Here is an 11663-nt window from a genome sequence, read left to right as displayed (position 1 = left end):
AATGTCCCTCTTCATCGGTCCTGCTTTACTACAAAAGACACCTCGTACAAGTAGAATCAGGGTGAGTAGTAACACATTAAATGAATGAGTGAAAAGTGGAATTTCTTAGAGGTTTTCTAAACAGTGTACACTAAATGGCCAAAGGTATGTGGCCACTGTCACTTTAGTTCTGAGGCAGTCTTTCGTGGTTTGGGCCCTTTAGCCCACAAGGATATTTTAGACAACAGACATAACTCATGAAAATATAATTTTCTGGCACTGACGTCGAAACCAAGTTTAGCAGCAGCATGTGTCTGTATTTGTTTATGGCTGAATGTGGCCATCTGGCTCATGCACGTGCAAACAAAGACTTCAAAAATAGACCCAAACGGGCACACCGCATTAACAGGAATCAATACATTTGATTCATCAATGATTTCATCAAATTGCATCCATTTGGTACACTATCTTAGCAAACCTGTGCTCCATGCACTCTAAATAAAGAGGCAGTAGTTTGACAGTGAAATAGTGCACTGAAAGGTGTGTACAGTTCTCAGGGGGATCATTTCCCACCTCATGTTATAATGAAGTGATATGCTTTAATGTTATAGCCCATTAACTATGACTGGTATATTCTTCACATCACTGCTGGCCATTTTCCAAAGTATACTGAGCTTTAGATTAATATCCTGCCTTTTCATTCATTTCTCTAGAGTATGACAATCAACTCACAGAGATTTGAATAATTAATCCATCCACAGTGAACCTCTATTTATTTATTTTTTTTCTTTATGTTTCATTGCGTATAATTTGTTATCTGTCACTTTGGTTTTTTTGTGTCCTTTTTCTGTTGAAAATCTAAAACTGTACAAAGTGTGTGCTTTTAAAACTTTGATTCTGTTTTCAAGAAAGTACAAGTACTTCCCATACTGATGTATTTTTTTTTTTTTCATCCGGCTCACAAAGACGCACACGTGATAAAATGTTGGCATATTAAATTGATTCTGGTTTTCATCAAGACATGAAACTACAACGTCGTGACTGACAAAGCGATTATAATCTTTCTTAGCTGTGACTTTCCACACCTCGCAGGTCACGGCTGTATTCGTGACTTTTTTTTTTTTTTCAAAGCCCATTAACGGTTATTGGGGGGGGGGGGCTGTCTGTCCGTTAACAGCGCTTCCCTTTCATGTGCCTCTTAACTGCGGCGTAATCAGTCCTCATCTGCCGCTTGGATCGATGCGGAGCCTGCAGACTCGGATCGATGCGGCCCACCTGCATTTACACACTGCCCCTCTTTACCACTCCGCTCTCCGTCCTTCCTCTCATCCTCTTCCTCTTTCTCTCTCTAGTCGCCTCGTAAACATGTACAAACAGACTGCAAGAGGGATCGATAAAACCCATCCTGGGGGTTTTATGACGACCTCCTCCAGCCCAAAATATTACTCCTCCTCCTTTGAAATTATTTCATCAGTGGCTTGTCTAAAAATGTGACCTCGGTGACACGTTCTCGCTCTATGTTTCTTCTTCTTCCTTCCTCGCTTCCCTTTCGCCTTTTGCGCCTGTGTTACATCTTTTTTCTCTCTCCTTTTCATCTGTATTTCCTGATTCATGACATTACATTACATGTCCTTTAGCTGACGATTTTATCCAAAGTGACTTACAATTGCTACATATGTCAGAGGTCACACGCCTCTGGAGCAACTATGGGTCAAGTGTCTTGCTCAGGGACACATTGGTTGATGTATCACAGTGGGAATCAAACCCAGATCTCCCACACCAAAGGCATGTGTCACATCCACTGCGCCATCACCACCCACATTCCTCATTCCCTGATTCCTTTCCTACTCTCTCTCCCACCTTTCTTATTCCTCTAGTTTTTTTCCTCCATCCTTCCTGTCATCACACATAAACAGTCAGGGTTTTTTCCCCCTACTATTATAAGGCTTAGGCGCAGCACCCAAGCCGTTGGGTGGGTAAAATGACTTTTACCAATGATTGTAGTTGGTCCCCAGGGGACGACTTTTACGCGTTTTGTGTTTGAGCTTTTCGAGTGCTATTTATTTATCTATCATCTGCTCTAGCCTTTACAACATTTTAGACACAGATATGGAAATAAATGATGGTCCAAAATGATGTGAAATTGAGTATTTTTTTTCTGTGAAAAACGTAACATTTTCTTGAGGGAGGAACCCTCAATCCCCCGCCTAAGGCCGGCCACACTGCCTGCGTGGCGTTTCTGTTGCGTGTCAGTTGCGTGGTGGCTGCGTGGCGTTTTCTCTGTCTTTACACACCAGAAACATGTCTGACGCGGCGCTGCTGCTGCTAGCCTTGTCTGTACACATGGATGTTTCCCATTGATAAAATGAAATACCATGTTAAACAGAAATATATTCTGATTTGATTACAGCAAAGACAACGTCGGCAGTATTGACGGCAAAATAGGCTACAGAATATTTTGTTCTGTATTGACAGGTGCAATATTAGAAAATCGATTTTTTTCTTTTAAATGACATTTATATCAAAACCTAGATACTTTCAAACATCAACATATCATTTATTAATATGTATTTGTGTCAAAATTACATATGAACATCTTTTCCTATTCTATTTTGCCTGAAAAATAGGCGTTCCTACAGTTGCTCCTAGGCCGTGAAATACTTCTCATGTTTCAAGAGTGGCGGCCTCTGTCGAAATCTTTAAAAATCAAAGCTAACTTACTTTCTTACTAACTTACTTGCTTACTTAACTCCATCTTCCCAACTCTTAATGCACTTTTCTTATCGATCCTTCTTCCCTTCTTTCCGTCCTAACTTGTCTCCTTCTCTCCCTCTACCTCCCCTCATCTTTCCCTCATGTGACCCGTCTCTTTAGAATTTTCTACCTCATCTAATTTCCTTCCACTCCATCCTCTCTCCTCCCTCCATTTCCTTCCCTACCTGCCTCCTTCTCTCCTTACCTCCCTCCCTTCTCCACTCACGTTTCCCTTATTTTTATTCCTCCCATTATTTCATACCGCCCATCCTTTATGTCCCCCGCGCTCTTTTCTTCTTTTTCTTTGTTCCGCATCTCTTTTTCGTTTCTTCCAGCACCGTCACTTTCTGCTTATTCTCGTCTTTCCTTGCACGGTTAATTCTTTCACTCTCCCATCTTCTCACTCTCATACTTTTGTCCCTGAATTTTTCTCATTTCCCCTCAATCCTCTTTTTTCCTTCCCTCTGTCCTCCTTTCTTTCCTTTCTCTCCCACAGCTTTCCTTCCCTCTTTCCCTGCCTCCCTCCCTTCATTTTTAACCGATTTCTTGCTTCTTCACCTGTCTCCCTCTTCTCAGATTCCTTCCCTCTCTCTCTCTCTCTCTCTATTCGCTCTTGTCCATCCCTCATTTTTTTTTTATCATCCGCGGCCGAGATCAATCAGGAACTTATGAAGCATGCAGCAGGATAAATCAGTGGTGTTTGGAGGCTTCATGAAGATTCACTTAATGGTATTTCATGTCAGCGGGCGAGCGGTACTGATAAGGAACAGCAGCTTCAGAGAGAGAGAGAGAGAGAGAGAGAGAGAGAGAGAGAACTGGTGTGAGGAGAAGAGAAAAACGGGGGCAGAGAGAGAGAGAGAGAGAGAGAGAGAGAGAGAGAGAGAGAGAGAGAGAAATGTGGTGGATAGAGAAAAAAACGCCCCGAGAAAGAAGAAGTAAATAAAACAGAAGAAAGATTAACAGTCTTTATAAACGCCATAAGATAGCATTCGCACTGGAATTTTAAACCATCTGCCACTGAGAAGTTATTTTGTTTACCCAGACCAGAGCCATTGGTGGTGGGGAATTATGGGTATTATGGAGGAAATAGAGTCTTATAAAGAATAGCGGAGATATTACAGAGCCAGAGGGGGGAAACCCACAGTGCTGCTGAGCTTTTTTTTGGTTATTGTAGCCACATGTATGTGTACAGTGAAGGTGAACACTGTAGGGGTGTAAAACACACGTTTTATCACCATGCAATATTATATCGATTCTTTGGACAGCGATACAATATCTACTGATATCACAAAGTTTGAAAGTCAGCTCAAACATGATTTGACTATTTCATTACTAAGCTCTTCCAGACATTTAAATAAAAAAAAAAAAAACAGACACTCTTTTAAAGAAAAAGAATAAATATAAAGTGTGAATTCCAAAATAAACGTGCATCCCTCACAGCTCGGTGGTATCAGCTGCAGTTAGTAAATGTGTTTAGCCGCTACAGAGCTCTGTGACACCAGCTACGGTGCTCTGCATGGTGCTCCGCATGGTGCTCGGTCGTATCAGCGGTAGTTAGATGTGTTTAGCCGCTACAGAGCTCTGCGACGCCGGCTAGAGTGCCGCATGGTGCTCCGTTGTATCAGCGGTAGTTGGTGGTTCAGTTTACCCGAGAATCGGTGACTGTGGGCCGGGTACAGAGCACCGCGAGCTGCCGGGCGTTTCAGTGGACACTGCGGTTAAGTTTAGGCTACAAAATATGAGCGTTTTGCTGCGACGAAAGTTAAGATTAGGCACCAAAACGACTAGTTAAGTTTAGGAAAAATAATATCATGGTTTGGATTAAAACACTCCCAAGGAACATGCATTTCCTGGGTGAAAGTCTTGGTTTTCCCCTGGAAGCAAACTCCGCTCCCCGGCTTGAAAGTCCAGTGTTTTAACGCCCACCTATCCACCCCGACCTCCAGCAGTCGATGTGCATACAGCAAAACAAACGTGGGATGCTTATTACAGTGCTTAACTTTTCGTAGCTTTTTGAACGAATGGTTCATGAGAACAGGCTGATCCCTTACTACACTGTCAGGGTGAAATGCTTCAGTGACATACCGATACAGAGAGTGAAATACTGCAGTGTACTACTGCTGTACAGATTAGACTGGTAGATGGTGGAAATAATTTATCGCTCGCAAGGTCTTTTGGGCATACATTGATGTGGAAGTTCATAAAAAAAGGCTGTAAAATTAAAAAATGAGGGAGGGGGAAGAGTGTTGATGATCATATCACCCGGTTTGGATTCTCCGTTGATTGATGTATCTATACTGTCCCCCCCCCACCCCGTAGGCCACCGTAGTTAATTCATGGGTGGCTGTCAAAAAATGAGAGTGAAAAGTGGAGTGCCATTTGATCATAAAACAACCGAGGATGCAGCCCGAAGCAGAAGAACATCTTGGCACAACACAATATAATATAATATATATATATATATATATATATATACATACATACATACATACAATATACATCAGTGGGACTCAAAGTCATCTCACCACTGTTGTTACTGTGACTGCACCATTGAAATTAAGATTGCGTCTGCACATGTGCAATGTGTCAGAGCGCCATCCAAAGTTAATTGTCTAACAAGATGAAAGACTTCAAGCAAACTGCAAACGTCTGGCTGGGTGATAACCCATGATTAACAGGAATCTCAGCTAAATGGTAAATTATGTCGAGCAAGGTTCTAACTGGAATAAAGATGTTCAACAATCTAACCCATTAGACTGTGGCTGCATGCGACAGAGATCACATCACAGAGTGAAACGATCCGGATCTCACAGCGTACAGAACGAGCGCAAACACTTTGTGGTTATATTTTTAGAGTAACGTCTGCTGAAATGATTTGTTGGTTAGTGGACTAATTGATTAAGTCTTTCAATTTGGTTTCAAGATTGAATATTACAAGCATAACTGTCCAATATTCTTTACTTACAGCTTCTCAAATGTGAAGATGTGTGGTTTGTCTCTTTTTTCTATAATTGTAAAGAAGTATTTAGATCCTTTACTTATGTAAAAGTACTAATACAACACTGTAAAAATACTGTAAAAAACAGCACTGAAAATGTTACTTAAGTAAAAAGTATGTCAGTAACATCAGGAAAATGTACTTAAAGTATTAAAAGTAAAATTGCAAAAAACGGAATGCAGAAAAACTGGAAAGGATCCAAACAGTTGTGTGTTTAATGGTCTAATCATTTCAGCTGGACTTGTAAGCAGTACAGTACTTCAGTAAATGTACTTAGTTACATTCCACCAGTCTTTCTCCCACCTTCCTCTCCCCTCTGTTTCTATGTCGCTTCGATCCCTCCTCTTCTTTCTTTCTGTCTGTCTGTCTTTGTAGTTCTTTCTTCTTAATAACTGCTTATTAAACCCAGGGAGGACAGGACAGAGGAAGAGGGGTATGAAGGTGCGTGTTGGACTTGATGTACAGCTGATGAGGTTCAGGGACCGGACGGGGCCCCGGGCTTTAGTCTCACAACAGGACAGTGAGATTGCACATTATCATGAAATATACTTAGCTCTCCTCCATCTCATTACAGCGGGTCAAAGAGAGCTGCAGGATGATCGGGACAGAACAGAGCAAAACGAGCCACCAGACACATTTGACAAGTGGGGGACGAGGGGCCTGCGGCGCTAATGGACCATTAAAACCCTACTTTTTTTTTTTTTTTTTTTTACAAATGGGAAAATAAAGGAGAGAACTCACCTTCAGTCAAAAATAGATTGATTGTAAATGAGGACAGGTGAGAACATGTGTTCCTCCAACCCGTTCGCACTCCGAACTCATAAAACACGGACGTTTGGGCAGTGGCTGTCAGCGTATAGATATGATGATTTTACGTCATATAGTATGACGTAAAAAGAGCCCTTCAGCGTGTTTGTAGAACACACCAGGGAGAGCAGCAGCTACACGGTGCTTGAAGATGACGTAGCACTAAGAGCGACTACGGTAGCGAGTAGTATGAATGCCCGAAAATCTGCATAGGGAGGTTGGTTGGGGTGATGGATGGGTCAAACAACACAGGACTTTCCCCCAGGAGACCGGGGATCGTGTCCCGCGTGTCACGTTTTCTAAACCCAACCGTCCCGTTCTTTTCCTAAACCCAACTGTCCGTTGTTCTTTTCCTAAACCCAACTGTCCGTTGTTCTTTTCCTAAACCCAACTGTCCGTTGTTCTTTTCTCAACCCAACTGTCTGTTGTTCTTTTACTAAACCCAACCGTCCCGTTGTTCTTATTCCTAAACCCAACCGTCCCGTGTTGTCCTGCGTGTCATGGAAACGTAACCCCAGCCACAACCTTTTCCTTAACCTAACTGCGTCAAAAGTGACGGCAATAGTCTCCCGACCAAGCGTGTTTAGATATGACGCTAAAGGAGACTTTTAGCGTCAATAACAATGCCAAAGGCACCTGACCAAGCGTCCATATTTTACGCGATGGGAGTGAGAATGTGTTGGTTCCTCCAGTTCTCACTTCCAGTCTGTCTAGTACTGACGCTTGGTCAGTGGCTCTCAGCATCAGATAGCGACGCAAAAATCACCCTTTAGCGTCAGTATGGGATGCACTGGGGAGAGCTGCTACTACTTAAAACGCTTTAACATAGTCCAGGAACCATTCATCATTCACACAGATTCATACGCAAGGTGCCAGCTGCTCATCAGATAAACATTCACACACCGATGGCGAACCATCGGGCGCTTTTTGGGGTTCAGTGTGTTGCCCAAGGACACTTTGACATGGGACTGCAGGGCCAGGGATCGGACCACCAATCTTCCGAATGATAGGCGACCGCACTAACACCTGAGCCACAGGCGCCCTGTATCAAGAGCAACAACTGTAGCAAGTAGTATTTAGTAGTAGTAAGTAGTAAACCTATTCTGGTACAACCTCTAAATACAATGATGAACCTGAAAATGAGCATAATATGAGCACTTTAACCTAACTGTTCCGTTCTTTTGCCGCCTGTCAGTTAAAGGTACGTCCCGACCCAGAGCGTCAAAAAGTGACGCCAAGAGTCCCGACCAAGCGATTTATATAAAAATCAAAAATATTTTGTGATTGTCAACCCTACAATATCATCGTAATATCGATATCGATGTATTTGGTCAAGAATATCGTGATATTTGATTTTCTCCATATCGCCCAGCTTTAAAATGAATTAATCCATTGATGAGCACAGTACAGTGTACAGTACCTTCATCCATCGCATTGAATGCAGAGACAAATAAAAACCACACAAACGGACACAAGACCTTGCACATCTCTGAGTCCAGTCTGAATTTTCAATCATTTATTCATAAAAAAAAAAATAAAAACCTTGCTGTGCATGCTCCCATTCAATCAGTGCCTGTTATAATGATAATGAGAGAGCCATATGGCAGACACAAACACAAATGAGGGCAGAGCTCGGGCAAAGACAAGCAGCCGAGTATTTACACAACAACAAAAAAGATCCATCCTGACAATTAGAACACGACGTGTAGGTGGGACGACTCGTGTTCATGTTTGCTTTTCCTGTGTGTGCATTAATCAGCATCTCTGCAGCTGTTCGAGTCGGAGTGAAACAAGGGGAGGCTAAGGAAGGAAATGTGAGAGGTGCTTCACCTCGGGGTTGTGATCCCATTTGTTGTCATGTTATTTGATCTTCAAGACTACAACATGACTGAAGTCTTTTTAGATATGTTTCCAACCATCTGTTGCCCATTCAATAACAAAAACGTGGAAATGTCAGGGGAAAAATATACCAATATTGGGTAACACTTTACTTGAAGGTATCGACCTAATAGTGACACGACACTGTCATAACTATGACATGACACTGTCATGAACGTGTCATAAACGTTATAAACAAGTCACGAACATTTATGACTTCTGTCATTTAGTGTCATTCGGTTTTTGTCATGACAAGTTGACATTGTTTGGGTTGTCTTGATTATGACAACATGACATTAATCAATGTGACATTACCAGAAGTTGTCTTGGTCATGACAAGTTGACATTAAATTTGCTTGGGATGTCTTTGTCATGACAACTTCACATTATTCAAGAGAGTCGACTCAATATAGAAACGTTATTTTACCATCTTCCTCTTACCATCTCCCTCTTCCTTCCTGTTCACCGCATAAACAGATCTTACATGACTTTGAAAGTCACCTTAAAGTAAACCATCAGTGTTGAAAGAATGGCATCATGGCTGTCGGTTACGCTTCCATGCTAGATGTTATGACTACATTAGCGCTAACTGCAGTCGCCTTCTCTCTCACACAGATGGCCCATTACGTGTTGGGGGGGATTAAGACAGAGAGCATATTACACTCCTCTACTGCCTATAGGACGCCGACTGCCTGTCGCTGACATATAACTGCTTTCGGAAAAACAAACAATGCCAGCCGTGATCTTTTCAAAATGGCTTCGCCAGGGCTCTCCAACGCACCCTCGTTTGTCAGGGACGGTGCCAGCTGCAGACGCCCTGAGCAGAGGGGGAGGAGAGAGCGCCTTCCCTCCGTCACGCTCACAATCTAATCTGGCTTCATGACCGCTGGTGCCTGGATTTATGTCAGCCATGAAACAAGGCTGCGGGAGATGTCCTGCGGAAACCCTGAAGCCAGCCAGGTGTGGGGACACAAACACACGTATACAGAACCTGCGACCGAACAAACATGAAGGAGTCCTTTTCTCTTTTTAGGTTTCTAAAAAGCAAAAGTGCTCTCTCCCAGTGAACTGGCTACATCAAGAAAATCCACTTATACAATAAAGGACTTTACTCAGTTTTGAGGAACTAAGTCGGACTCTGGCCCAGAGTCGGAGCGGGAAAGCTAAGCTAAGCAGACCTTTAGCGTCTGCATGAGACGCACTGGGCAGAGCAGCAGCATCAGAGCCATTATATGAGACATTATGTGGAATAAGTCCCACCCACTTCTACCATGTTTTTCTCGAAAACGCATCAAGAACATTGGCCTGTCCACCTGGTGTGTCACTATCAAATCCATTCTGCTTGTTATTGAGAGAATGCCCAATTTAATTAAAATTTTGATCCATGTTTTCACTGCTACCTTAAACCCCAGGGTACTTTCCCATGACTTTTTGGCAATTTTCCATGACTATGTATTCCTGAAAATGTCAGTCGACATTATACAATAAGACTAAAAATCGAATGAATGACAATTTATGTGGTTCATAGTAGGATTCGTAATATCGCGCCCCAAATAGAACGGTGAGGTTAGGACGACGTGAAATACATTTATTAATCACATATTATTATACTGTGTTAAAAATAAAAAAATCCATGACTTTTCCAAAACTTTCTGGGTCTTTTTATGTTTCCAAAACCTTTCCAGGCCTGGAATTTGCATTTTTTTTTTAAATTCCATAACTTTTCCAGGTTTTTTCAAAACGTATGAACCCTGAAACCCAGGCAGATTCTCAAACGAGTGCACATACACATACACAACCCGCTCTCACTCCCAACTCGTCAAATACTGACGCTTGGTCAATGGCTCACAGCATCAGACAGAGACGCCAAAATCACAGTTTAATCCGTTTAATCCGGAGACCGGGGTTCCTGTCCCCGTTTTGTAACCCCACCCACGATCATTTCCTAAACCTAACTGTCCCGTTCTTGTGCCGCATGTCAGTTAAACGTACGTCCCGACCCAGAGCGTCAAAAAGTGACGCAAAGAGTCCTGACCGAACGCGTCTAAATATGACGCCAAAGGGCTGGACGCTAAAGGAGACTTTTTGCGTCGGTAACAAAACACCAAAGGCAACTGACCAAGCGTCGCTTTTTGACGCGTTGGGAGTAAGAATGGGTTGACCTTTGAATTTACGAGTATTTTGTAAAATATACCGTCAAGCTTCAGAATCTCCCAAGCTCCGTGCAGTCATAGCACAACTTCAGTTTCCAGGGGATGTACATTCAACATGCTGAAGGACACCAAGACCAGTTGAAAACACACACACACACACACACACACACACACACACACACACACACACACACACACACACACACACACACACAGATAGATCAGTAGTAGCTGCAGTCACTGGGGTTTAATGGATTCTTCATCATCTCCTTAACGTGGTCAGCTGACAGGAATCCAATGGCTGCTCGCACACTTGCACACTTCCCATTCACTCCAGATAAAACCATGAAATGTTGGCTGCCTCTGTCTCGCCTTGAATAAATTCTCCGCCGTGACGTCCCCCCTACGCAGTAACTCTGAGGTGTCTTTTATGGTCTTATTACGGCTTAACGGTGTCCACTCTGAAGGAATGAGGGCTGGAAATAAAAGTGTGGGAGTGAAGCTTCTTGAGGGGGGGGTATATGACTGAGCCTGGGAGAGAGGTTTGATGGAACATAAAGATGAAGATCACCCAGGTACTTTCATGTGAAGGTAGATATTTTCTCAAGTGCTGAACTCTTAGTTGAGCTTTACCACAGACCGATGCGTTTAGTTTTGTGTCGCACTAAAACTCAAACAGGCCTCCAAATAGTTAAGACACCCTGTCCCTGCTGAGTCCTTCTGTAATATAAACCTGACAATGTACTGTTAATGCCGCCATCGTCGGTACTGTCAACTAGTAGTAGCTAAAAATAAAACTTTTAATGCAACGGAAAACATGAGACGCACGGGAGAGGATTTAAAAGTTGTAAATGTGCCTGCAGTGCCTGGAGTTTGAAAAGGTGTCTGCCACTCACAACTTGTTATGGATCCCCAAGTCATAAGAAACCTTTCTTAGCATTGGAAATCAAATATCAGAGAGATACATGGGCCTATGAGACCCCTTATCATTTTTTTTAACCACTCAAAGTGAAAGAGCATGCAAATCACAAGCTATCCCAATAATTACAAGTATATTTTTATTAGGGGTCCAAGTCTGAGGGGGCTGTGAACAC

The 11663-nt window shown here is 42.7% G+C and overlaps 1 protein-coding gene and 1 long non-coding RNA gene across 7 annotated transcripts in view; both read right to left on the bottom strand.

The window, feature by feature from the left end:
• The window catches only part of LOC116055894, a 10495-nt gene extending 2648 nt beyond the window's left edge, over window positions 1–7847 (bottom strand). Inside the window, exons 1-2 of the long non-coding RNA XR_004106434.2 lie at window positions 7836–7847; window positions 1426–1427 (exon numbers count right to left, since the gene is read on the bottom strand). This is a non-coding gene — a long non-coding RNA (uncharacterized LOC116055894). The remainder of the gene's footprint in view (window positions 1–1425; window positions 1428–7835) is intronic.
• The window catches only part of sgcd (sarcoglycan, delta (dystrophin-associated glycoprotein)), a 375763-nt gene that overhangs the window by 46373 nt on the left and 317727 nt on the right, over window positions 1–11663 (bottom strand). The window lies entirely within an intron of this gene.

This window comes from Sander lucioperca, chromosome 13 (genome assembly GCF_008315115.2).
Source record: "Sander lucioperca isolate FBNREF2018 chromosome 13, SLUC_FBN_1.2, whole genome shotgun sequence".
Taxonomy (NCBI): Eukaryota; Metazoa; Chordata; class Actinopteri; order Perciformes; family Percidae; genus Sander; species Sander lucioperca.
Note: the sequence above shows the minus strand (reverse complement) of the source record. Positions and strands in the feature narration are given on the sequence as shown.